At 38.3% G+C, this 25,470-nt stretch overlaps 1 protein-coding gene across 2 annotated transcripts in view; it reads right to left on the bottom strand.

The window, feature by feature from the left end:
• Positions 1 to 16,093, bottom strand: part of mgat4c (mgat4 family member C) — a 181,379-nt gene extending 165,286 nt beyond the window's left edge. Inside the window, exon 1 of one of the 2 annotated variants that reach the window (XM_037978354.1) lies at positions 15,713 to 16,093. The gene's annotated coding sequence lies outside the window, so the exon portion shown is untranslated. The remainder of the gene's footprint in view (positions 1 to 15,712) is intronic. The other variant, XM_017430235.3, reaches the window with a different exon arrangement.
• Positions 16,094 to 25,470: the final 9,377 nt, after the last annotated feature.

Here is a 25,470-nt window from a genome sequence, read left to right as displayed (position 1 = left end):
AGAACATTTGGGGATGGATGGCAAGGGAAGTTTACAAAAATGGACATCAGTTCCAGGCAGTGGATGCCCTTCGTGAAGCCATCTTCAACACTTGGAGCAACGTTCCCATTAGCCTCCTGGAAACACTGGCATCAAGCATGCCTAAACAATTGTTTGAAGTCATCAACAAGATTGGTGGAGCTACTCATTACTGAGTCCTTCTTTTTGACACTTTGATTTCTGTTTTGGGGGGGTTTCGGGTTTTTTTGAGCTATGGTCTTAAACTTTTGATCAGCTGAAAAAATCATGTTTGAGTGTAAATGCAGTTTTCAATTAATTCCCCTCTCAAAAGTTTTTGTTTCTTAGGCTGATTTCTTCTTTTAACATTGTGAAGCTCTACTTAGAACCTTCTTAAGATCCAATAGTGCAAAATGCAAATTCTTGCAATTTTTTGACTGGTCTTAAGATTTTGATCAGGAGTGTATACCTCCTTTTACTTCAGGTTTGCCATGAAGTTTTTAAAACTTTAAAGCACTAATTTGGTGCTGAAGGAATCATTCAATCCCTGTCATCAAGTTTCCATTAATCTTGAAGCAACCCCAAACCATGACACCTTCACCTCCTTGTTTTTAAGATGGAATTGGGCTTTTTGCCTAAACGCATTGCAGATTTATGCTAAACACATCTTGTTACAGCGGTAAAGTACAATACAGATCGCATTTTTAAAAGACTTTGTCTTTAGGCTCAGGTAAAATCTAGTTTTTGTTTCATTTTGTTTTGTGCAGCAGAGACTCTTCTCTGGCAAACCTTAATGCAGGTATAATGTGTACAGTCAGAGGCAATTTGGCAGCTGAGAGGACTTTGTGGCTCCCGAGGCTGCCTTCTTGCATTAAATACTTTTGTTTTGGGTTAAATTTGCTAGTGCTGTTTGCCACAAACAAACTGGCAGTCAGTTAATATTTACATAACTTGTAGGTGACCTTCTTTACTGAGGAACAACTTAAAAATAACTTCAAGAAGTTTTTAAATTCTTGTAAGACTCAACAAATTCCACTAACATTTTCAAAAAACCTGGAAAACTATTAAGTTGAATTTAAAGGTGTGAAACTTGTAAGATTGTACTTATTTTGCCTGGCTCAACCCAAACTGCAGGGGTCAAAAATAACCAAAATAATTAAATATACTAACCTATTATCTCAAGAAACAAAGCTCTGTTATGTCAAGATAACAAGATAAAAAATATTTTAAAGAGAATGAGCACAAAATCTTGAAATAACAAAAGAAAAGTGGTTATTTTGAGGTAACGTCATGAAAACAAGTTTCAAAGCATGTCCTCTCTCGACTTTTGCTGAGATTTGTTAGAAAATCTGAGTAGTAATTTTCAACAAACATTAGTGTCACTTTAGGGAGAACTTTCTTAAAGTTCAGATTATTTGTGAACACTGTTGTGAAACTAGTGAATACTCAATCTCTTTGACATTCCTGTTTATATTTTTACTTCAACATTTTCTAATTTGCAAACAAACCTAAGCATTCAGTTTGTTCACTATTACTTGTGTGTGTATTAAAATACACAGTTTAAATCTACAAAGCTGATGAATTTTATAATTTTTTACTCTAACACCGATCACTTAACAAAGAAATCAAACTAGCTGTTAAAATGTCTCATTGTATTAACCTAATTAATTCATGTGTCAGAATATCACTCTTAAGGTCTTTAACTGAGCAATTTTTTATGTCTCTATTATGCTGAGAAATTGCATTTAGCTTTTGTCCACCAAAATGTTAATGAACCACTGAGTACTGAGTGAATCACAGTATAAATGTCTCATATTCTGCTCTCCGACAGCGGGAGACTGAACCTCCACATCATCCACATGTTTGAGGCACAGCGAGAAGGGTAAAGCTTTTTCTTTTTGAGCTTTTTGTACAAAGACCTTCGTGAACTATCATACAATGAATATGGTTTTGAACTCGTCTCAGCAAAAGTTGAAATAGGAAGCCAAATCAAATACAGACGGGCAAAAGAGAATTATTAAGAGGAAGTGAATTTCCAACAGCTACGGTTACATTCCGCATTATATATATATATATTTATATATATATATATAATTTTACTCAAAAAAGAAGGTCTAAAATTTAAAAGATACACTAAAAGTAAATCAATGGAAAGTAAAATGCTGTTAGTTGTTCTACAATTTATTATTTTAAGGTCATATAAAACCTTAGTTAAGTGCACTTCACCAATTCAGAAACTGTTCAACTGAAGTCCCAGGAATTCATGCCTATCCTTGCTCCTGCTTATATGAATAAAACTCCAATTCAAGGTTTAGTGGAATTTGTACAACTTCAAGTTTTCACTGGTAGCAGTAATGAAAAGTTATTCATTCTTTCTATAAAAATTTTTTATAGAATATACCACTTGCATGATATTGCATCAGGTCCTCTGATTAAAAAATAGGCACTATTTTAGCTTAAAGGAAAGGTTCAAAAAGTAGTGAAGAAAAAGAAGAAGAAAGTTGAGGACTTTGCTATTTTCATCCCTGCTTTGTGAGAAGTTTGAGCATACTCTTCTATTAAAGGAAATATCATAGATTATTGAAGGCATGTTCCTGGTTGCCCACCACAGTTTTTTTGACGTAAGCAAACAAGTGACCAGGGTTTCCCCCAGAAAAGAGGCTAAGCCCGGTGGTAGGTAGCCGTTTGCCAGCCGATCGCCAGCCGACCGATCGCTGGCTGACCGTGATTTAGTAAAAAAAATAATAATTAGTTGACAGTAAAGTTGATAATATTATTATTCATTATGTGATATACGGTAAGACGACAGTTTTGCAAAAAGGCACTTTTGAAATACTTTTTTAAACTAAAATACAATTAAAATAAATATTAATTATTTGGACCTAATTTGAATCCTAATTTAAGTCACATTTACAAATAAATTAAATTAGCATAAATGACAAAGTGCAAACAAAGCACCAACACATGTCTCACGTCAAGGCCAATGAAAAACAACAGAGAACTATGATAAATAGACAGATGCTGTACTGTACTGTGCTTTTTGTGGCACAGGCTGCATGTTGGATCACCACATGTAACAACAAAACAAAGCAATGCTGAATTTAATAGCATCATTTTACTGATAACCAAGGATATTATTTTTACAAAGAAAAAATAAAACTAAAAAAAATGCTAAGCCTTTAGTTTTTAAATTTAATCAATTTGACCATTTATTATGTTTTTTGATATTTTTGTTACCTCCGCCAAGGTGGGTATATTTTTTGTAGTATGTTTGTTTGTCTGTTTGTCTGTCTGTGTGCAAGATTATCCAAAAACTTATGAATAGATTTTAATGAAGTTTTCATGAAACGCCAAACATGACACAAGGAACGAGTGATTAAATTTTGGTGGTGATCCGGTCAAAGTTCAAGGTCAGACATCAGCCCATGCTCTAACTCTGCAGCTGTATAATAAGAATGTTAAACTCCACAGCAGGTCAAGGGTGATCACCATCAATTTCAAGGTGGTGGGGTCAAAGGTCAACATTGCAGTTGACCTAGTGCCCTCAACTCTGCAACAGTGTAATGTAGGAATGTCAAACTGCACAGCTGGGCACCTCATGGGTCAAAGGTGATGCCTGTTGAGGTTCATAGGGTCAAAGGTAAAGGTCACAGGTAACCCCTTTGGTAAAAACTTCTCTCTGCTCATACATGTGACCCTTATGTTCCTCCACCAAAAGACATTCTGTTTTCAGTTGTTTGTCTGTCTGTTAGCAAAGATCAGATAAAAACTAAAGAACAGATCTGGATGAAATTTTCAGGAAATGTTGGGGTTGTCAGAAAAAACAATGGATTACATTTTGGTGGTGATCCAGATTATGATACGGATCGCACTATTTATGAATCACGCTGTGGCTTTGGAAGAGGTTTGTGCTTTCTGAGTGCTTCTAGTTTTAATATTGTGATGCCATGAAAACATGGTGGTTTTGCTTAACAAATAAACAAATAAATAATCTCATACCAGCCGATGTGTAGATTATATAATGAACAGGAAACCACATATGAACTGACCTTCTCAAAGAAGGAGGAACCTGTAGAAGTAATAACATTCAGAATAAGGACTGCAGAACAAAAGCAAGCACCAGTTTGACTTTCACCAAAAAGATAATCTTCAAGAACAAACGCCATTGGGTTCCTTGCCCTCATCAAATCATAAACTAAAGCACCACGATGAAAATATTCTGTTCCTGAATAGTATGCAGGCAGATGGTTTGATACAGTTGCTATCTCATACTTGACCGCTAGAAGTCAGTAACCGCTTCACACAGGATGTTAAGTTGGACTAAACTAATACCTTTTCATACACTGCACTGAAAAGTTAATAAAACTTGAACTTTTATTTCAAATCAATATAAAGAGAGGTTACAGAAATACTGATTTCTCAATGTGGCAAGATGATACTTTTTATTTACTGTATTGTAAAAGCACAAAAGATACAAATTACTTTAAAATTCAACAATGAAAAGAAAATTGTTTTTTTTCCCCCAAGGTTAGCTTCTTTGTATTGTTTAAAGACTTTGAAAAGTAGACTCACACTTTTCTCACATTACTGCTGTATGTCTGAATGTTGGTATAAACCAACCCACTCTCTCATGAGATGGTCCAGAATGTTTCTGCATGAACCACAGAAAACCCTTTACTCCTTCCACATTGGTTGGAGTATGACGTCATTTAGGTTTGACCTAAACACCTACAACTCAAAGCTTCTGTAAACTAGGGTCAGAGCACCAAACCCCATGCCTTTGGCTGCCACCCATAGTAGATTAAGTGGCAGATGATGGATGGATGGATGGATGGATGGATGGATGGATGGATGGCATTAAAGGTAATGTGCATTCCTTTAAGGTGTGCTAGGCCTTAATTTTTAAAGTTTTTGTTTATTGCTAGATGTGCTGCCTTAAATTTTTTTTGTTAAGGCATAGAAATCTGATCAATGTCAGGTTTTTTTAATTGCTCTATACATGAATTTGACTTAAAGTATTGTGCTCCTGCTAAAATATGTGTTAATACAAACAGCTGAATATGGCAAACAGATTTCTCTAAATCCACGCAGCTTGAACAGTGAATAAATGCAGTAGGAAAACCACTAGTGTTCAATTTTAACCTTAAAACCTTGACCTTAAAGGGGGAGGTCAGATATATGAAATTAGAGTTCCTTGCAAAAATTATGAACAATAAATATTTTATCTGTTGTATATAGCTCTTTATATAACATCTGTTAGAAGAGATAGTGTTCTAACTGGATTGAGAAGCCAATGGCTAGTTTGAACTTAGCCAAGACCAAAGTGGATTTCTGTCATCTTGAAAAAACTCAAATCTAGAAAAAATCATGGTGGTTAATGAAAACACATTATTTTAGACTTTACACTGCTAATCATTTTTCATCACACCATTATTCTTACAGAAATATGTTTTTCCTTAAGGAAGTGGTCCAGGTTGCACCAAAAGTACCACAGCTAGCTGTTGCTACTGGTATTTATGCTTACAAACCATAAAATTCTATGCAGAACTGACAGCAGTGTAAAGATTTATAAAATAAAAATCCCATGAACAGCTCGAAAATCTTGGCGATTGGAGCATTTTAAGCCTGCAGCAATCCACTTTGGTCTTGACCTCACTTGGACTAGCCAATTTGTGAATCCGGTCAGAATTAAACTATTTCTCTGAACTGAGGTTTTTCAAAGAGCTATTTACAACAGGCAAACAACTATTTGTTAGTATTTTTTCTACCTTCAAAATCCAACTTTAAACAATCTGAACTGTTGCTTTGAGTTATTTCTACTTATCTACTATGCAGTATTCAAAGCATGAAAACATCAAAATTATCCAGATGGTGCCACAAATCTTAGATCTTTGTAAGTAGAAACCTTTAGGTTTGTAATGTATAAATAACTTCTTCAAATGTATTTTCTGATTAAAGTTTAATAGAATTTTAAATTCAAGTTCCTATGCTAGTAAACTACATGAGGTGTGTGATGTTTTACAATTTAAAACATACAAAACAAGAAGAAACATTTTTCCATCTAGAGTTTATAAGATTCCTCCTGTCTATTAGTACATAATGAAGACATCTGTGTGGGTTGTCGCAGTCGTTGGCTGCTATTAGAGCCTAATCATAGTGACAGTGATGCACCTTAAATTGTAAATGGCTTCTTCAAATAAAAATGGATGAAAAATTGAAGGAAATGTACCTACAGCAGAAGCAGCAAATTTAAACACTTTTTTTTTCTTACTGACTGAATCAGAAAATAAATGATAGCTGATGGGTTTCCTGAACCCTTTTAGTTAAGGAAAAGTTTTTTAAGGTAACTACCTTATCCAGGTTGCACAAAATGCTTTGCAGTATATCTGTTATTCACATAAACACTCAAAGAGGACTTCTAAATGGTGACTGGTGTTAGAAAAGCATGTTTTTAATGGCAGCATATATTACTATCCACATAGGTTTCCAAAAAAACAATATATTTTTTTATCCTTACGTCAACTATAATGACGTCTGAACGGAAGAGTGAAATATACATAGACATAAAATATACATCAAAATAAGGGGCTTGGCTGTGAGATGGGTGCTATTACTTTCATTGGTGTTTTAATTTATCATGGTGATGTAATTCACAAAAATTACTCCAAAAAAACAGAGTGCATGGAGAATCCTTGAAATCCTACTAAAACTGTACACTTTTTGAGATATCTCCTAAATTGGTGGTTCCTCTATGACTGATTAGTTATTTGGGCCAACCCAAATCAAAATGGCCATCACAGCTAACTTGCTGAATACAAAAATGGCTATGACTCAGTGATTTTTAGAGATATTAAGCTAAAATTTGGTGTGGTAGTAGCTATCAGTAACATCCAACTACACTGCTATGTTGCTTCAATATTCAAAATGGCCGTAACAGCAATAACAAAAAAGGTATAATTCAGTCAGACTATGACAAAGTGAAGATTCAATGCAATCTGCTGGCTTCCTTAGATAGGCATCTTTTACTAATTAGCTTTTTAGAATGTATGTGAATGTTTTTGTACTGTGCCCTGAGATGACTATTGTTGTGAAATGGGGCTATGTAAGTAAACTGAATTGAATTGAATTAGATACTGAGTTACAATTTGATGCAGTAGGAGATGATAGGGATCTCCACCACATACCTGGACTGCTAACAGCTTAACACACCAAGTGGCAGGCACTTTCAAAATGTCATTATTATTTCACCAGTTTCATTATCTGATTCATGTATCAAAATCAACGTTGCCGACTGACTGAAGGTATGGCAGGTCCATTTCAATCTACAGCTGTACGACTTACCTTGTCTTCCTGTATCACTCAGTATGTAGATCAGCAGAAGGGCTGCACGATATTAGAAAACTATGTGATTGGGATGTTATGGTTGAATACTGATGGTTGTGACAATCCCACGTTTCTCTTTCTGTTTTGTAATCATGACTTTCCGAGTGCTTTAACATCTCGATCGCTATTTAAACCATGTGTGGGCATCAAGGGAAGTGAGAGTCCATCTGACTGGCCAAACATATCATTAGCATGCAGAGCACAAATGCATGGCACTTGGACTATAACAACCTGACTCAGAAAGTCAGAAATTCCTGACCAAGCTGGACCTCATTATCCAACATGCCTGCCTCTCACATAAAAATGTTGTGATAGCTGCAGTAATAAACTGTTTTCACTACTGTTGGTTTGTATCTCATTAAATCAGTCACACACACAGTACTGAACTACCTCTGTGAGGACACATGTTGCTACAGTCTTTGGACCTTCAAGATGTATTAAACATAACTAGACACAGGAGAATAAACTGGAAATTGAAGCCACAAAGGATAAGAACCCCTTAGTGGCTGGCTGAAGTACAATTTTAAGTCCTACCTTATTGTAAACAAAAGGGAACTTTTCTTGACTAAAAAATAAAGTTAAGATAATTTTTTTTAAGTGTTCATTTTTGTTTTACCCTGTTGCTGTATGTTCATAATCGTTTTTAAATTAATTTAGTTACAATTAGTTTTTAAGGCTTTAAAAAAGTTTTATGTTACACTGTGATTGACAGTGTGAAAGTGTGGTGTGTGTGTGTGTGTGTGTGTGTGTGTGTGTGGGGGGGGGCTTTTATAAAAAGGTTACAGCCCAACGTCCCTAACACACAGATGCTGTTCCAACAACACAACATGGCAGCTCCCAAAGAACTGACATTTTGGCTTCAGTTTTGAGTAACGGAAGAATGCAGAGTCGTTACATCTTTTTTAATGTCAATCATTGTAACACGTAAATCGCTGAAAAATACATCGCTTTTGGCTTGTATTCCCCTCTCCAGCGATACGCTACAGCTAGCTCCTCCTTCTCTTCCTAGGCGTTACCAGGAGAGACAGGATGCATAATTCCTCCAACAAGTTCTGTGTCTGTGCTGGGGTTTCTTCTCAGTGCAGCATGCCTGAAAAAACTCCAGAGGGAGGACCCCAGGAGGCATCCTTATCAGATGCCTGAACCACCTTAGGTGACTTCTTTTGATGCCAATATCACTGGTGATATTTTAATAAAGGGCTAACTGGTCCCTGGATCTTCTCCAAGCTCTCCCAAATGATGGAGCTCCTCATCTTATCTTTAAGGCTGAGCCTGGCCACCCTACGAAGGAAGCCCATTTCAGCCACTTGTATCCATGATCTCGTTCTCTCAGTCATGATCCAAAACTCATCACCATAGGTGAGGGCTGACAGGTGAACAAGTAAATTGAGAGCTTCTCTTTACATCTCCACCTTACCACTACTCGTGAACAAGACTCCCAGATACTTGAAGTCATCCACTTCAGGCAGAGACTCACCTCGTACCTAGAGAAAGCACTCCATTGTTTCCTAGTTGAGAACCATGGCCTCAGACATAAAGAAGCTGCTTCGCAGTCAGCCATGAACCACCCCAGTGCATGATTATGATCATGGCTTGAAGATGCCAACATTATTATATCCATCCAGCCATTTTCTTTACCCGCTGGTGCCCATCTCTAACCATCACTGCACAAGAGACAGGGGACACTCTGGACACCCTGTATCTTATTATATTGCTCATTCAAACCTTACAATTTAAAATCATAATGATGTGTTTCATCTTGGTGTAAATACTTTTTTAAAAATAAACCTGAAATGTAAAAATACATAACCCTTACAGATCATATATTAACTGACCACATTTACTGTAAATTTAGTCCACTGAAATAAAGTGACATTTAGCCATTTATATCTAGATTAAAATTAAAATGACAACAGATTACAAAATTATGACTAGATCTACACACAAAATTTTGAGTATTTTCAAAGATTTCAAGCACCTATGTTAACACTGACAGCTGAATCTGTCCACCTGAAGTCGGAGAAAAATCTTATTTTGAGCATATGTGGCTGAGTATCACACCCACACCCTACAACCTATCTTCTTCACTCTTAATTAACATGATATTTAAGATTTCCATCACAGCGCTCAGTGAACCAGCTAAACACTTGACAGCAGTGTCAATGCATCTCAGAGTGTGAATATACAGTCTGAATTTATGACTGGAGTGTTTCATTTTCATGTGCTATTCTTGAAATCCACGTTAAAAGTATGCTGCAAGTACAGTCCATTCTTTGGCTCATTCAACCAGGCAGGAAGTGAGTTGAGAACCGAGCCGTTGAGCTGACATTAAGATTTTCTCTTTACAAAAGCTGAACACAGATGAGAGCTCAGATCCCTCCGTTCTCTAAAACTTGCACCTCATTTCCCTCGTGTCATGGCAAAACTCAGCAGGCACCCAATAAATCCCAGACGCTCACGACCTGTACCATCTCAGAAAAATCAACATGCTGAGACACCGGGAATGGGAGAGTACAGTCAAGAGGCAGACCAAAAATTATTTGTGGCATTTGTCTAACCTTTTCACGAATGAATCAAGTGAGTGGCTGCTGGGACTACCTGAGTGGATGCTGTTGCAATCACTGATGTCTCTCAGCTAAAGGTTCACTGCATCTTACACTGAAGAATGACCCTCAATGTCTTATTTTGTAGTGAAATTTTAAAATAATCTAAAAAACATTGATGAATTTCTTTTTAATTGTAGTTTCAGTGACATAAATGCTAAAGTAAAAAACACTGAAAAAGCGAGACAAAAAATAATCAAACCCATTTAGCTACAATGTTTTCAAGGACGGCCATTTTTATCTTGTCAAAATAAAATGCCTTTATTAGCTGTGGCAAGGCAACAGAAATAAGCCTGAATGTAATTCAATTCAAAGAGTGTAAAGGATTACAGCTTTTTTTAGGTTCTGCTCCAGCATACAGTCTCTCCATCCTTTAAAGAAAAATGACTTATTCAAATTTTTTGTACAATGTAGATGAATGGCACGGCACGACTCATTTTATATAAGACGCTAGTACCTTTTTTAAAATAAATATGCAGGCCATTTGTCAGTTCTAGCTGGGCTTCTGCCTCATTTTCACAGCTAGAGCTGGCATCTGCCGCACAGTGAGGCGTTACCATTATGTCCAAAGAGTGCAAACAGTGCACTTGGATACAGTGTTTGTGTCTGTGCTTTACTGTATGTGTCTACTGGCCTTGGCAAGCTTCTCTCAAGTGTACTTCAAGAATGTGAATGTGTTTACTTTAAAGATTTATTTATTTATAATCTTGTTTATCTCACCACCCAAAAAAGGCTACCCAAAGTAATAGTAAAGCAGCATTGATTGGGTTGGAAATGACTGGATGTACAGTACTAATGAAGAAGTGTGCATAAATTTTCTCACACGCTGTGGTTTAATTAAAAAGCCCAACGTTAGTATTGATGCCAATGCTGTACACCCTTCGTGCAAATAGCCATGAAGGCAACTCCCTTCTTTAGCACTATACTGTTACAAAATTCAAGGAAGCAAATGAATGGTGTCAGATTGAAAAATATAAAGCCCTGTTCAGACTGGCTGATTGCCCCCTCTCCCCCAACGCTCTATATGACCTAAACAACATGATAGAACAAGGCTGGATCACAGCAAATTTGGAAAACCTTCAGTGTGACAGTAATTGTGATGCTACTAGGCTCTTAGTACTTGTCGAATTGTTTTTTCCTGTTATTTTCAGCATGTCCAAGTTACTCCACTGTGCTATACCCGGCATGACTTTTATGGTCAGGATGCAGCAACCCTAGAAGATCAGCAAGATGCTACTATCGTAAGTATCTATGACCTTGTCAAGATCACAGTTGTGATCTCAGCATGTGAACAATTTCAGCATCCAGCATGTTTTTTTGCATCATAGTGGGTTGGTCAATCAGTAAAGAAGAGGTCTATGGTCTTTTGTAATGTGTTTCTTTCTTGGCTTAGTGTTAACATACACCTGAAAACCATCATGCTCAAAACTGCTGTGGACCTATCATTGCCTTGTCACATGTAATGTGAAGACTACTATGTTCTTACTATGCCCCTGAAGACCTCTCCAAGACCCTACAAAGACCATCCTTGATCTGGAAGATGTTTTACTTCATAGCTGCAACAAGATGGGTGGAAGCAGGTCCGGTTTGGATGAAAACAGCACAGGTTTTGACAGAAAACCTGAATTGCTTCCTGTTGGAGACCATGACCTTGAATGATTGAATTAATTTATTCTGGTTTTTAATAGATATGATTGTTCCACCAATCCCCACCTGGCATCTGTGTTTAACCAACCTCTCTACACCGCCTCACAACCAGCTAACACACCCACCTCTTCCACTACTATCCTGCAACCAACTCGTCTTCCTGTCCTTCCCTCTTCCACTCCCATTACGTTACCACCAGCTCCACCCCTAACAATACACCCACTGCAGGTCAGAAGGGAACTAGACAGGCTTAAACAGGGTAAGGTGGCTGGACCTGATGGTATATAAATCTCCCTAATTCCTGCTCCTCTCAGCTGTGTGACATCCTGACTTACCTGTTCAATCTGAGCCTGCAGCAGCAGAAGATTCCCACCTCCTGGAAGACATCATGTCTAGTGTCTGTCCCCCAAAAAATGCATGCAACCGGCCCCAGTGACTTCCGATCCATTACCTCAACTTCCCACATCATGACGATGCTGGAGACACGGGTCCTCTCCCACATCAAACCCAAAAACAACACATTCACAGACCCCTTATGGTTTGCATATTAGTCCACTATCCGTGTAGATGATGCTCTCACCTACATGCTTTAGAGAATCCATGCCCACCTGCTTACCACTGATGGTAGTGCATTCAACACCATCCAGTCACAGTTACTCAGTGAGAGGTTGAGAAGAAGTTGAAGTTGATGCAGGTACGTTGACTGCAAGATCACAGTATGCGTCACTCCAAACCTGTGTGTCTGACATGGTCCTCTGCAGTACAGGGGCCCCACACCCTGTCACCCTTCCTATTTACCCTGTACACTTCTAATTTTCAATGCAACCTTGACTAGTGTTTTCTACAAAAGTTCTCTGAAGCCTCTGCTGTTGTAGGCTTCATCAAGAGTGACAGTGAAGAGGAATACAGGGGCACAAGGGAGTTTGTGGACTGGTATGTTCATAATCATCTGAAGCTGAACATCTCACAGACCAAAGAGATAGCTATTGATTTTAGAAGAAAGAGGCCCAAACTAGGGTCTTTGTCCATTCAAGGGACAGAGGTGGAGTGTGTCCCCAGCTACAGGTATCTAAGTGTACAGCTGGACAACAAGCTGGACTGGTCCTGCCACATGGTGACAGCTTACAAGAAAGGACAGAGCAGGCTGAACTTTCTAAGAAGACTGTTGTCTTTTAACAAATGCCAGTCACTGCTGTGCTCCTTCTAAAGGACTGTCATAGACAGTGTCTTGTTTTTTGGGGTGGTGTGCTGGGGGGCTCACATGTTAGGTAAAACTTAAAAAATTGATAGAAAAAAAAGGCAAGCTCCACCATCAGAATAACACAGGTCTGGGTTTAGCAGGTAGCTAAAGTTTAGTTGCTAAGGAGAATAAATGTCATCATGAGCAACAACAGGCACCCACTTCATGCCCTAGAGGTGTTTCCTCAGAGCACCTCAGCTCCACGGTGCAAGACTTAAAGCTACCAGAGATTATTCCTGCCAGCTGCTATCAAGCTCTATAACGAGCAATGAACTAATGTATACTAAATGTATACTAATAAATGTACCCCACAATTTGGTTTAATGTATTTGTATACACTGTATTTTTATTTTTAGTAGTAATATTAATATCTTGTATTATTATCTTTGCATTATTTAGTATAAAGTACAGTGAATTATTGTATAGTATTCATAACTCATACTGTGACCACATTCAATTAATGCACCATTAACCATTAGTCCTAAATTATTTTATTTTATTTGTTGTATATCTGTAAATAGAGCACTTTTGCCTTGTTTTTTGTTACTGTTGACTGTGTGTGACATGACGGCTGCTGATGTGACCCTGTAAATTCCTGCAAAGGGTCAATGAAGCATCCATCATCTTCATCATCATTGTTCTATCTCAGTGTCTTATAAGCAGAACAGCGATTAATGATGAGGCTGAGGCTGTTGTCCCAAATGTAACTGTTGCTATCTGCTATTTATTTTCTTCATATTACTGTTTTGATACATTTAGGCAAAAAAAAGTACTTGGATATGCTAAAGAAAAGATCACTCTTTGATTAACCTTTACAGAATCTGCCCTGAACGCCAGGGGGTAAAAAAAACAGCTTAGAGTATTCTGTGTGCTATAGTCCTGATGGTGTCAGTGTGTGACATACTAGAAGAAAGACCCGGTAAGACATGTTCTGAGATGTTTTTTCAGATGGATGTGGGTTGGCCCAATCTTCTCAAGTCCGACTCTAGTTGTTCACTGTCAGCACTTCTGAGCTAGCTAGTGACAAACGGAGTACGCATTATAGTGTTTTGAATTTTTTAGACTTCTTTCAAGCAATCTGTTGCTTTTTGTGGCATGACACCAATAAGACTTCCTGTCATTTTCCTTTGTTACGATCAAACACTCTTCGTGACTTCACCTAGCATATTTTGCAGCCTTTCAAAAAAATAAAAAATAAAATAATTATTAGCATAACATTACGCACAGATCTAGCTTTTTTACTTATGTTCATCCTTTCATCTGTTGGGGAAAATGAATTGGTTCCGAAAAAGACAGAGGCTTCACCGTGTGCTGTGGTAACAAGCTGAGGCTCATAGTGTGAGACTCGCCCCTCGGTGACCTCTAATGAGCCAGCAGCCTCTTGCCAGCGGCAGCCGGAGCTGCTGCTCTTGTAATGAGCTGCTGTTTTGCTACAGGCCTTTCAGATGAGCCATGGAGCTGTCATTTGCACCGCAGGACACGGGCAGCTCCGGCACATCGTCTAATTCAATTCTGTGGCAATTTTTAGGACAACGCCTGCCGTTGGTGATGCCTCACTGTTACTGTTTGACATCATCACATTAAGTATTTTGGGATGATAGCTTCCCGGTTTTATTTTTTGCACATCGAGGAAAGGGTTGTTTATATTTTGGGCAAAAACAATGAAGTGTTTCTTCACAGACATGTTGCTCATTCCTCCTGCCACACTTTTATTAATAGAGTGGCCTTGTTACAACAAGAGATTCAAAGACTTTGGATTATAAACACTATTTATTTAATTAAAAAGAAGCGCTTGTGCAACCGTTTTTAACACCAAAATTTTAACTCAAAATACTGAATATTGTTCTTGTCGATGATAATGTTTTTGCCCGACTCTGTGTGTGTGTGTGTCTGTAAGAAGAAAAAGTAAAATAGTGGACGTATTTTAACCAAAGTCTCAGGATGTAATCACCGGTTGTGCATCTAAAACTGATAACTCTAAAATAACAAAATTTTACAGATATTGAGTTTGATGCAGTGATGGCTAAGCATCATCCTGACATATTTCAAGCACTACACGTTGCAGTTATTTATTTATTTATTTTTTTTGCTTAAAACTTTGGCTTTAACTTTGGTGCCAACCCTATCTGTCTGTTAGCAAAATATTGCAAGAAGCACTGGATGGATGTTCATAAAACTCTCAGAAAGTAATCAGTGTAAGTAAATCTACAACTGATTAACTTTTGGTGTCACCCCAATTTAGGAATGCCGCCACAACTAATAGAACTTACTAAGCAGAAAACTTGCTATAAGTCAGTCAATTTGCAGATATTGATCTGAAACTTGTTGTGGTAGCTGAGAGTCATTCACAACACACACTTAGAGCACTATCACATCTGGCCAGATCTGTCACATTAGGTCATGTCAAAGTTGCTTAAAAAGTGCTTTCTTTACAACTCCTTAGCATCAACTGACTTTAGTCTAAAACTCTGGCATGAAAGGCGACGGGCGACATGTATTCCTTCAAGCAATGTTTTCATTGAGTTCTAGTTTCCCACATTCCTAGGGTGCTGCGGTGTTGGGTATGAATTGGACGCGCGCGCCCGCCCTCTTCGTCCACTAAGAGGGCCCGTCGTGTTGTTGATGGTATCAGACACGCGCAGATCCCCACGCGCCGAGCTGCAGCCCGACGTGCACAAAGTTCTCAGCGGCTCTCCGTCTGGGCGTGCAGCGCCGGACGAGCCCCTGAACAAGGAGCGCTGATGGTACAGGTTATCTATCTAAAGCACGTGCTTCTTTCTACCTGAGCCGAGCAGTAACCGTCTCAACCAAAACATCCCACTGACATGACATCTGTACTCACCTCCGCGCACGAGATCTGACCTCTTTGGGGTTTTTTTCCCTCCCTACTTGTGATGCTCAGCTCGCCGTGGACATCGTCTTCGTCTCGCGGCGAACAGCGGAGCTCAGACGGAGGGAACGGATCCGCTGCCGATTCAGCCCGGGTCTGTGTTGTTTGTCTTCCGCACGCTTTTCTTGTTTGTTTGTTTGTTTGTTTGTTTTTTCTTGCTCTTCGTTCCTCGCTCTCTCCTCCCCTCGCCTCTTACGGGAAGCAAACTTGGCGGATCACACGTAGGGCACCACGAGCCGCAGCCAGCCGCCGCCGCATCCCAGAGGTAGCGTGACTCCTCCGGTCTGGTGTGCGCGTGTCTCTCCTCTGCTCCTCCCGGCTGCAGGAGGGCGGTGCGACGCGGGCTGGTGCGCTCCAGCGGTGCGTGGGCGGCACGGAGGGTGGAGGAATCACCTGTCATCCAAGGCAGAGCGCGACACACACACACACGAGGGACAAGCTGGACCTACAGGGGCGGTCATAAGAAATTTAGGATCGGGATTAGGTTTANTGATGACCCCCCCCCCCCCCCCCCCCCCCACACACACACACACACACACACACACACAACCCCCTCAAAGAAGGAGAGCAACAAGTGAAAAGGTGGTCAAATTATTAATTTTCTGTTTATAAAAGATACATTTTAAGTTCTAGTTTTAGTGCCCCCCACTGAAAGCCAAAGGCTGTTGATCATGCTTTTGCTTATGTGTGTTTGTGTCTCTGTAGTGTTAGCAAAATATCTCATCAACCACTAGATTTTTTCAATAAAACTTGCATCTACAATTGATTGCGTTTTAGAGTCAACCCTAATCAAGATGGCTAACACAGCCAACTGATATTAGAAAACCCAAAACTACCTCAAACTCAGATTTTTACCTAAATCTGCGGGTGGTAGCACTTCAGCATTGTCCCAAATGCATACGCTGAGCACAGCATTTCTGCTTGAAGCCATGGCAACAATTGTTGGGAGTTGACTTTGTTTGTCTGGATCTCATAAACAACTTGTAAGATTCCAATGGAACTCTCCGAAAGTCATTTTTAGATGTACACCTACAACTAATTGACATTTGGAGTCAACCCAGTTCAATATGGCCACTCCAGACCTTACAAAACACAAAAAAATGTATAGAGCACAGTCAGTTTTACAGAAACTGAGCTAAGATTCAATGTGGCAGTAGCTAAGAGTCATTCACAGTGCATACCCCATGTGCTAATAGGTCAAGCAAGACTTCGCAGGTAGGGTGACCAGATCTCAAAACACTGAAAGTGGGACAACAAGGGTGCCTAGGAGAGACAATGTGGGACACATTGCCATCCCTATGATGACTTCAGAAATTCTAATTTGATGCAGATCTCACATTACATTAGTCAATTTTTGACTGTTAGAGAACAACAATGAATCAGCACAAGATTATAAAAAATAATAAACTTTTGAAGTTTAATGAAACTGTTAGACTTTAACAAAGTTTTTTCTTCAGAAAAAAAACATTTGAAAAGCTTTTAAAGTTTCACAATTTTTAAAAATTGATCAGAAAAATGTTAAGAAACTTTTATTTACTGTTGAACATTTTTTTTAAGTTTATCAGAAAGAAAAGAAACACCGCTTTACATCTAAGAAGCACAACAGTGTCCAGGTCCACACTTGCAAGCAGCGACCCAGGAGACCTTACCTCGTCTGTGTGGCAGTCACCTTTGGGTTTGAGTAAAAACGAGTCCATAGATTGGCGTGCTGCTTTTTCTGCTGTACGTTTCTCGTGTAACTCACTTTTACAGTGCCACTTCACATTGTGCTCCCCTCCGTGTGAAATAGAAAAAAAAACTGTGGCAAAGATCACAAAACACTCTGAATCATCTTTGACTGGTCTCACCCAGTTACAAACGGTTACCCAGTCTTTGTTGTAGCTGCAATTTTTTAAAAGTTGTTTCTATGTATTGTGTAGACATCAGGCTCCTTTTCTTGCTCTGTTTTATTTTACTACCATCTTGGCGCACAGGTTCGGTCATGAAGTGGGACACTGCTGCGTATTTTGATTGACAGCCGACGCTCTGTGATGATAGCAGCAGCTCTGCTTTCCGTTGGGCCTATCAAATTTTTATTTATTTTTTTCAGAATTTGATCCAGTCAAATGCAGGACATCTGGTCACCCTAATCGTAGGTAATGTTTTTTTTGAGGTTTGACCAAAATGGCTATAATTCCATTGTTTTATGCACAAGGTAATTTTAGTCTAAACCTTTGGCCTAAAAGGGTGTGGATGATATGCATTCCTTCAAGGAAAGGTAGGCCTTTAATTTTAGGATGTGTTGCAAATTTTCCAAGTTTTCGGATGTTGCATGCTTCGGACTAAGCCAGAGATACGTTCCATGAAGTTAGAACCAGGTTTTCACAAACTTTTATGTCAAAAAATCAATCCAAATCCTAATAGAGGTCTAGAGGACTTAATAGAGGTTTCATCCCGTGGACCCTTTCAAAGGCTTTTGTTGCCTTTCTGTACTGTTGAAGGGAAGATAACAGGGAGAGTGAAATTGAACCAACCTTCATTTTGACAGGGACCTCTTAGAAACCTCTTCAAGAGTCTGAGCCTTAGATTAGGAAGTGCCCGCCACAACCAGTTTTCATTTGCCCTTTATTTCTGTTCTGAAAAAGTGTCTTTATCTCAGCAAGGCCACCTGTTACTCGTAAATCCAAAACATTACGGAAAATAATATCAATAATGTGGTAGATGCATGATATAAAGCAATGATAGACATCAACTTGTTAGGGTTTTATGTTTCCTTTGGTTGGTTTTTGCTATAATAAAATTGGATGGAGAATATTGGACACTAGAGTTTACATACTGTAATAAATTTGCATCCATTGATTACTTTCTGTCATTTTAGTCAAATCCATCCAATCCGTAAAACCCAAACCCTTCAGAAAGTAATCACTGGGTGGACATCTACAACTGATTAATGCAATTTAAGATGTCTGCCACAACCAACTGAACTTCAGAAACACAAACATGGCTAGAATTCAATTTTATAGGTATTGAGCTAAAACCTGGTGTGGCTGTAGCTGAACATCATCTCTAACACATAATAAGAGAGTTACACATTTTGTAAAATCTTAGCTTAAAACTTTGTTATTAAATGTTAGAGTCAACCCTCTTTGTCTGTGTGATGGCAAAATTTACTATAGGCAAAATATCTTATAAACCACTGGGAGAATTTTAAGGAAAGTTTCAGAAACTAATTATTGGTTGTACATCTACAACTGATTAACTGTTGGATTCAAGTTGGATTCAACCTGATTCAAGATGACCACCACAGATAATCAACTTTAGCAAACACATAAATAGCTATAGCTCAATCAATTTTGGAGATATTGACCTAAAATATAGTATAGTAGTAACTGAGAGTCATCCTCAAAACATACTCAGACACACATCTTGTGTCTCATTGAATGAGAGTGCGCATAATGTGATTTATAGTATTTGACCTAAACAGCTAAAACTTTGTCATTTCTCATCATAAGATCTTAGTCTAAAGGCTCTTTCATAAAACAGTTCCCCAAAATGGGTGCACACTGTCTTTTAGGGTGCCTCTGGTCATTCATAAAAGTCTGATTGATTCACCCACGCACAGATGGGAGTGTTCAGAAATAAAACCAGCAGGGCGGAACCAAAAGAGGCGTGGAACAAAAATCAGCTGCTTTACCTGTTGCTCGATGCTTTATTTGTGTGACGGACGTCTCCTGGACAGCATTTCTCACAATATGGCAGGTGTTCTCAATGTAGCAATTCTGTTTGCTTTTAACACAATATTTCAAATAAATGCACAACTGCTGCGATTTGTCTTTTGTATGCTCTACGGCTGCATACAAATAATTTTTTTTTTTTAAATTAATACATTAATAAAAACCCCACATGCTATCGCCCCAGTTTGCCATTGTTTAGAACACTTGTAAGATAGAAAAAAACACTTGAGAGTTCTCCTCTAGAATGAATCTGGACTTTGTTGTATTGACATTTAAATCCTGCGGCTGGGTGGACGCCGAAAGCCTATGTCATCACTTCATCACATTATTGAGCCACAAAGCCGGCCTACTTTTTCATATGCTGACAGTTTCATCTCTGTTACTGCGTTGCTTCATGTCACAAAGGAGCAGCAGGGCTTCAACCCCCCTCGCCGCCTAGGTCCATTCAGAAATCACACAGAGGTGGCCAGAAGGCATCTAAGTCCCAGCCTGAGGTGTCTTGTGAAATTGCCTTCAAACTCTGGCATGAAAGGTGGCAGCCAATATGCATTCCTTAAAGGAATACTAGGCATGGCTCAATAATTGTCAGATATAGCCATTATTGTGATCGCTAAAGTCAATAAGCTGTAAGGGTCATCTTGAATCAGGTAATCTCTAAAAGGTAATCAGTTGGAGATGTGAATCCAATAATTAACTTTCTGAAAGTTTTATTAAATCTGTCCTGTTGTTCATTAGAAACTTTGCTGACATTCCGGAGGTAGGTGATAAAAAAGTAGTGTTGAGTTGAGCATCTTTACATTCTAATTGTTTACTGTTGGCATATAGAAAGTGTAGATATACCTCCTAACCACTGGGTGTCTCACTTTTTTAATACAATCTGATATGGTTTACGTAGCGGAGGTGGTGTTAAGTTATCTAAATGTTTTGACAAGTAAAACAAAATTAGTGCTTGAGAATTTTATTTGCAGTTTTCACTTTTCACTAAAGTTTGTACATTATTTTTTATTGGTACTTTTATCATGTTTTTAAGACACAAGTATGATATTGTAAACCGTAGGAAATACAGCTACAATGATTATGATATGAAAAGTTTATACCATTGAATCCCTAAACTTGCCCTAGAAATCTCAGTTTGAGCTTAATATAATATAGTAATAATATGCTTAATTTAATTCATGGAAGCATATTCATATACAGTTTTGATTCTTTTGGTATTAGCTGCTTGTTTTGACAAGCAGCTGGTATTGTGCTGTAAGTACTGAGAGGAACATTAAAGGACTGCACAACACTGAAAGCAACAGAACAGAAGTAGAAAAAATACTGACACCTTATTGACTGAAATGACAGCATTTGCCAATGACTGCACTCGTGGGTTTCATGAGTTATACTTGGGTAGGCTTATTATAGGTAGAGTTTTGCTTTAATCAATATCCCCATTCAAAAGCTATAATATATATTAGTTTCTAAGGAATAGTACAAATGTTAAACATGATTTTTAGTGGACAGATCTGAACATTTCTTAGGCCGCTAGAGATTCTGTATAAATTTTGCATGTAAAAGTGTTTCATAATAGTAGAACATGTCCAATTTGGAACACCATGAAAGTCCCCTTCTCCTTTCTTATTTTCTTGAAATGCAAGCTGAGTTATAATTATGACACTACACTCGTTAAGCTATATAGCAACTCAGACAGACAAACCTGGCTGTGCTTCATCGGGGTGTATATAATCTCTCTTTATACTGGAATAATCTTTGTTCAGGGAAAATAACAGAGGCTGGAGAAAGTTTAAGATAAATCGGAGTTACAATTACTGGAATGAAATATGTTGACATTCAGACCTCCAAATATCCTTCAGTGAATCAGTAGAGTCTGTCTGGAAATAGCTGCCCAAGCCTTGTCGGGAGAACAACTTAACACCTGTATCAGTTTTGGATCCTAACCTGAAAGACTATCCTAAGGGTATTTGTACTCTCAGCTGCTCAATCAGTTAAACCTAAACAACTGTAGAGGTTTTAATACATATGGTCCCTTTAAAACAGAACAATAACCCCATAACAACATCAAAATAAAATTGCCAGAATGTGGAGGTCTTCAGGAACACAGTGGACTTTCCAATATGCATGACAGGTGTGCTCCCGAAGATTGTCAGGCCTTTGTGCAGTGGTGTAGCTTAGTTTTTCACTGTTTTGACTGTTGGAAACTAGTTGGCAACTCCGAATTGTAAAAAAATAGGCAAATATTCCATTGCAGTCTCACTGAATTATTTTAAGTTTTTACAACCAAGCAATCAGCAAGCTGTTTTGGCTGCCCAAAACAGCTCAACAGCTTGAAAATTACTACACATTTTTCTGTCCACAGCTTGCAAAAACTGCATTCTACACCAGCCACATTATGTTGTTGCTCACCTCCACCTCGCCCCATTTTATATCCACCCTACTTTTATGATTTAATCTACTGGAATACAATTTAGAAATTAAGATTTGGGCCAGTTTTTAAATCATTCTTATTTATTATCGGCCAGGTTAGACCTGGATGTTCAGGGCTGTAGCTCAAGATGTTTCCTGTCATAGGGAGAGCACCTGTGCAGACATCAAAATGCCATTAGGGAAATGTTCAAAATTCATGAGACAAGGCTACGAGCCTCGGCAACTCGTGACAAAATTGATAACCCCCACTAATGTTTCAAGACATTTTGGACACTGCCTCGGGAATGCCGTTGGCCAACTAGTCACCAACAGTCATAGTGAGATACCTACTTTAGTCATCAAAAATTTTAAAGCAGCACAGGCCACGCTGGCCTCATGCCTAGGCTACGACTGTGATCATGACATGGTCCTGAAAACAACCTAACACAGACCTGATACCTGCAGCTGCATCCTGAGGCTGTTTGAGAGAGTTGTGTTAGAGAGAATGTCTGAAATGTGTGAAAAGTGATCAGGAGAGCATCTTGGCGATGCAGAAAATAGCAAGAAAACACTTTTAGGCAAGTAATAAAGAGCGTAGCAGCATGTTGAGTGCCTTCACACTTAATGAGGGTTTCCAAATTTACTGCTTTCTAACTATGTCCTAATAGATCATGTAGGTCATAGAGAGCATAGCAGGATTATCATTTTGTGTTGAGGGCGTCTTACTTGGGCCAATAAGGAGAGTACCAGCAGATGCACATGAACTGGTAAAAATAAACCAAATAAAATAAAAAATTAACTCATTTTATGATCTTTATTATGGCAAATGATTGCACAAAAAGAATTTCAGTTTTAAAATAAAAGCCCTTCTTTAAAATTATAGAATCTTTGTTGTCGTGTCTGTAGTATTAAAGGAGTTGTTAAGATCATTGATGGGTCAAAGGTTAATTCCTAAAATAATATAAATTTTGTTGACCCATTCATCCATCATGGCATATTATGTTATACTTTTCTCTTTTTTTGCTTAAAACAATGGGCAAAGTACTATTGTGTAAGCTATAAAAACATTTATGAATAAAACTAGCATTCCTTGAGAGAATGCATACCCCCCACTACCTTGCATGCCAAGTTTTTTTAACAAAAATTCTTTGTGAGCTGATAGTGCTCAGAATATGTGTTGGGAATGAATCTCAGCTTACTATCTGTTGTGGGGTTTGGGGTTTTCTGTTTCAGTTATTGTCTTCATGGTTTCTGTTTGAGTCTTTGTTCAGTTATCTTTTGTCTTAGTTTTATTCTTGTGGTTTGTGTGTCTTGTTTCCTGTCACTATTCTCTCTTCCTCAGTCACTCACTTGCCTGTCAGCCACACCCATCTACACCTGTCCTGACTTGGTAATCATGACACCTGTTCCCACTTAACTCGTCATCCTCAGTGTTCAAAACCCGGTCACTCCTTCCATACCTCGCTGGTTCATTGTTTGTAGTCGCTTGTCGTGTCTTTGGTCCTGCTCGTTCCCGTTCCTGTTGGTATTTTGGTTCTTGCTCTCGTGTTAGTTTAGTTTAGTTTATGTTTTGTTTTGCTGCCTCGCCAGCTTTTGCTTTGAGTTAATAAATTAGTTTCCTTTAGTTTAGTATGAGTCTGCGTTCTGGGTTTGCCTCTCTTGTCTCCTCTGATCATGACATCTGTAAAACAGCCTGAGTTATAATTATTTTTGTTAGTTTAGTCAGGTTGATTAGTTGTGGGGGCCATCATGACTTAGTTGACACCAAATGGTAATCAGCGGATCTAGATGTGCATCCAAATTGTACTTTTTGAGAGTTTTATTCAAATCCATCCAGTAGTTCATGAGATATTTTACCGACAAAAACAAACTCACACACTCATAAGCAATTACTTGAACATCCACCTTTCATGGAAGCAAGCGAAAAAAAACAGAAAGAAAATAATATTAGCCAAAACCTAGCTGCTGTTACAACCACACTCCAAAACAACTATTTATGACAAATACTAGACTAAAATAATCCCTAAAATCCATTTGTGGTACAAATAGTAATGTATGACATTTATCCATATTTTAAGGTTTAACATACACTTGTAAAATTCCAATTTATTTTAAACCAAATGTTATGACACAGGCAAATTTATTTTCAGTTTATAAGTCAGAATAACCTACTTCAACAAAATGACTTTTATTCATGTTTTGTGGCATTCTTTCAGGAGCACATTTCTAAATAAAAATACCCTTTGGTTCTTATTGTGTTTGATGTTAAATTTTTACCAGAGTCATCCTTTGGAAATGCCAGATTCTAATTTAAAAAATTCATGAATAATTTGAAACTCGCAATGCGACACGTTTAAAATATACAGAGATGATGCTGTTGTTGTTGATGACAGTGGCTGGTACCATTGTGAGGGTTAGTGTTATTCCCTCTGCTGCGCTCCGCATCTATTATGTAAGAGAGCGCTGTAAAGGACCAGCAACAAGTTTGTGTGAATGCATAAAATACAAGGCAGCTCCCCTGGGCAACTGTCACACTGTGTGCGTGCCACTTTATTTGGCTAGGTGGAGGCAAACAAAGAGGGATGTGTGGATTATTTTAAGATTCCTGACTGTGTTCTTTATTTAAATGAGAGTGTGAAAAGTCCAAAGGCAACATTTTGCACTCTTCACTTGAAAGTTGTTGAATCAAAGTAATGAATTCCAGGGGCGAAAGTTTGTTCAAACCACAAAAATAATTTTCATAGAAAGAGTCCTTCTTGTTTATGTGAACCATATCTCTGTAATTTACAGTATATAATAAACATTTTGATATACAGTATATAATAAACTTTTTATTATGCTTGCACAATTACATTTTACGCTGAACATATAAATAATGCGCTGTGTACATTTTACTCGCCACCTTACTGAATGCAAGAATGAAACATCTGGAGGCTATTCGCAGGGATTTAGCCAGGATGTTTTTTTTTTTTTTTATCCTGGACTAATCTATTCCTCATTCAGTTGCACAAATGTGGTGGCACATAAATGACCATTGAGGTTTAGTCTGTGAAGTGAACCTGCTCTACACCAGGCTTACAGCCAGGTTTAGTTAATCCTGAAGTGTGTTTGTAACTCAGTCAGGAGTCGTCCTGATCAAAAATGTTTTATTTTGCTTGTTTGCTCGTTTGTTTTATTTTTATCTATATTATCTAAAACAATCCATGTCCATTAATCCATGTTTAATTCAGTATTCTGTACTTTACTTTTTATTAGCTATACAAACGGAAACTTATTTTTACAGTTCAACCGTCATTATATTTATCACTGAGATGCAGAGGGAACCCTCAGAGCCTTCTAGGACTACAGAGAAGGCCTAATAAATCAGCAAATATGAAATGTTATATATATATATATATATATATATATATATATAAAAATTCCCTTCTCACCCTCCGCGGGTGGTCTGTGTTTCATCCTCTGAGCTCGGGTCCTCTACCAGAGGCCTGGGAGCTTGAGGGTTCTGCGCAGTATCTTGGCTGTGCCTAGAACTGCACATTTCTGGACTGAGATGTCTGATGTTGTTCCTGGGATCTGTTGTAGCCACTGCTC

The sequence above is a fragment of the Kryptolebias marmoratus genome, linkage group LG11, assembly GCF_001649575.2.
Source record: "Kryptolebias marmoratus isolate JLee-2015 linkage group LG11, ASM164957v2, whole genome shotgun sequence".
Taxonomy (NCBI): Eukaryota; Metazoa; Chordata; class Actinopteri; order Cyprinodontiformes; family Rivulidae; genus Kryptolebias; species Kryptolebias marmoratus.
Note: the sequence above shows the minus strand (reverse complement) of the source record. Positions and strands in the feature narration are given on the sequence as shown.